At 31.3% G+C, this 3767-nt stretch overlaps 1 long non-coding RNA gene across 1 annotated transcript; it reads right to left on the reverse strand.

Annotated features, from left to right (window-relative positions):
• On the reverse strand, positions 210-847 carry LOC110262732. The gene is made up of 2 exons (XR_002347720.1): positions 681-847; positions 210-532 (listed from the first exon to the last, which is right to left on the reverse strand). It is a non-coding gene; the product is annotated as an uncharacterized LOC110262732 (long non-coding RNA).

Consider the following 3767-nt stretch of genomic DNA (forward strand, 5'->3'; position numbering starts at 1 on the left):
TAAAAATCTAAATCGGTCACTAACTCGGTCATTGTTTCTAATTTTATAATTATAGATTTTTACTAATTTCAGATTAACCACTATTAAAACTAAATTTTCATAAATAATTATATTTCCACAAAATATAAAAGGAATTGAGCATAGATTAATTTTTCAAATAAATACCACAACATTTACAATGTCTACATAGAAATATAGAATTTAACATATTGAAAATTTCTAAATACATTAAATTTATGATCCACAATCTAGACTAAAACATGGTAAAAATAATTCATGAACATAACTATACTCTATTCAATATCTACTTAGACCAAACAATTGTATCTATCCCAACTTGTAAAGTCTGGTATAACATTCCAACTGGAAAATTGACTTAAAGATTCTTCACCATAGCAAGGTGCTTCATGCATGCTTTTGTACAAAGTTGAATCAAACTTTTAGGCCCTCATAAAGATAAAAGCTCGACTTAGATTCCATACTTACGTTCCAAAAGGACATTCTCTTCCTAACTCTCCAGCAAAGAGAACACCTGCAACCAACATATCACTCTCAATTAAAACATAATAGAACAAATCTTGTAGTATGTGAAAAAGCTCAAATCCCATGTACTCTTCAAGTTGTTTTTCCAATGAATCACAGAATCAGCAAAAATTAATGTCTTAATCAATAAATGTTACTTGTCCTTCATTGACGAAATCACAACGGAAGAGCTACAGCTGGAAATCACTGACATTTCTAGTTCCATTTCTTTTCCATATTTTAAAACTTATCAATCTCCAAACTTTAGACCAAATGCTGAAATCACAATGAGCCAACTTTAATATCAAATGCTGAAATTACAATGAGCCAACTTCAATCATCAGAACCCACTTTTTAGTAGTAAGGACCACATTAGACACACCAATATTTCAACTATTGCCGCTATTTTTAGTGACTCTATACTGCATGGTATAGATGAGTGACCTTATCATATTTTCTTTGGACCTGAGAAGATCCAAATTGTTACAAAACCTTAACTACTTTAATGCACAGAAGAATTGGCATCACCCTATTATTCACACATAATGTTTCCCATTCATTGATGGCTCTCAAACAGGATATTTGCTATTATTAATGCCCAAATAAGACACAGGAAGTTGATAATTCTTATGATCCAATTAATATACATATAGCAGAGTAAGGACACATGAAAAGACACTACTTAGCAGAGTAAAAAATAATGTTGAACAGGCCAAAATTAATTGAAATTTGGTCAGCTTGCTTCAAACCATTGTTTGAGATTCCTCACCTGTTTTGGCAGATCGAGGCACGGCGAGGCGCGGCACGGTGAGGCGAGGCCCGGCGATGCACGACATGGTGAGGTGCGGGGCGGTGCAGCGTGGTGACGCGAGGCGGGGCACAGTGATGGCTTCGACGGGCAAACAACGCAGAAGACCACAGAACAGAGCAGCGCAGGGAGAAGGATGCGACAGACGGCCGACCACCATGCCTCCGCCACGGACGACAACGACGACTATGGATGAAGACTGTAACAGCCCAGACCACCCGCTAGCACGATATTGTCCACCTTGGCACACAAGGCCTTACGGTTTTGCCTTTGACGATAGGGATGCTAGCCGAAGCCCCCCACACTCACTCGTCAAAACGCGTCATGCTAGGGAGAGGTATCCACACCCTTATAAGGCATGCATGCTTCGTTCTCCTCCCCAACCGATGTGGGACCTTACAATACACCTCCCTAAGGGAGCCCAACGCCCTCGCTGGCACATCGATTCGGGCTCCGGCTCTGATACCATCTGTAAGAGCCTAGACCACCCGCTAGCACGATATTGTCCGCTTTGGCACACAAGGCCTAAGCAAATATCTTCATTGAATTAATCATAACGGTTAATAAAATATAATGGCATAAATTTTACCTAATTGTAGCAAGTATTTCTATTGAAAATATTAGCTAATTATTACCGTGTACAATTAATGTGTGTATATATATAAGGAGTAATAGTGAATTGTTACAATTATTTATTATCTAGAAAATTCGTACCACAAACATAGATGTTCTTCTGTTTATTATTTTTCATACCTAATGGCTACTAGCTATGATTCTATCAAAAGTGTTACCTATGGTAGATTATGTAATGAAAAAGTTTGGAAAATAAAAGCAAGAATTATAAGGTTATGGAAAGTCCCATCCAAATTTGACAAGAGCAAGACGGCTTACATAGAAATGGTTCTCATGGATGATAAGGTAAGTTAATTATTTTTCATGATTCTTTCAAGTAATGCTAGGTCCATTTTATAAATATTTTTTGTTCATATTTTAAATTTATTTGATAAGTAAACCCTTACACGAATTAAAAACAGTGTGATTTCATGGATTTATAAGTGCTAATAGCCTTTATATTTAATTTATTTTACAGTATGATAAAATTCATTATTCAATCAAGAATTATTTGGCGAAAATGTTTGAGAATGATCTGATCGCGGGGAAGGTTTTATGTCTTCTCAAATTTTCTGATTGAGGAATCAAGCTGAATTTATCTACTGACTGCACACGTGTGTAGAATAACTTTTAAGAATGAGTCATGTATAATAAATACAATTGATGATCATAAAATTCTTGACAATCATTTTAATTTTCTTGCTCATGTTGATATATTGAGACAAACAAATAAAAAATCTAACTTATTTGTACGTAGTAAATTTGTATTATTATGTTATTCATTTATTTGTTCTTAATTTGATGTTTTTAATTTGTTTTTTTTTTTTCAATTAGATGTTATTGAACTCTTGACTGGAAAAGAAGAGCTTATATCATGGTCAAAAGCAAGAAAAAGTGGCCATTATATTGTGGTTGATTTTCATGATTTGCAGTATGTGAAATTTTAATATTTCACAAAGAGATTTTGTTTTGTAATAATTATTTATTCATATGCAAAGTCTTTTATTTTTTCTATTATATATTACTACTTATTTCTCTTAATTTATGTTTTTATTTAGAAATAAGAAAAAAAAAAGATGCACATTGTGAAATCAATTTGCAACTCAATTACTCGATTATTTACGTGATCACCAAGCAACCGAGTATATACTTATTCTTCAATTTGCAAAATTTAACAAAGATATTGGTAAGCATATTGATTTAATCTTTTATTTGACATGTTTATTTATATTATATTTGTAATTAAAGTATATTTATTTTTAGTTCACAGTAAACCAACATATAAAAATTTGTTGATGAATTTAACTATTACTAGATTATTTATGGTCACATTAAGTATATATGTCTGATTTATTGAAAAAAGTAAATTACTAAAATCGATTAATAACTATTTTATAGTTAATCTAATTAACAATAGATTAAGAAAAAACAAACAATGCATAATATATTTTTTATTAATTAAATTATCATAATTTAAATTAATTTTAAAAAAATAATTTAAAATTATAATTTCAATCTTATCACGTGTACGGCACAGATAATTATACTTGTTTCTGTACTAAAAATAATGATATCTCAAATTATAGTCTTTTTGAAGTGTAGAATATATTTTTTTATCAATTTATGTGTCTATATAAATTCTATTTATGAATTTATGTCATGGAATAATAAAATATGCAAAAATTTTATTTGTCTGATCTCTGTCATTCTATGAGTTTTTCTTTTTACTTATTGTTGGGAATAAGTAGTATGACCACAATCCAATCAATCATGTGTCAAATAATTTGTTATTGTTATTATATTAAAATGTTAATATAATAAGGTC

This window comes from Arachis ipaensis, chromosome B05 (assembly GCF_000816755.2).
Source record: "Arachis ipaensis cultivar K30076 chromosome B05, Araip1.1, whole genome shotgun sequence".
NCBI classification, from domain to species: Eukaryota; Viridiplantae; Streptophyta; class Magnoliopsida; order Fabales; family Fabaceae; genus Arachis; species Arachis ipaensis.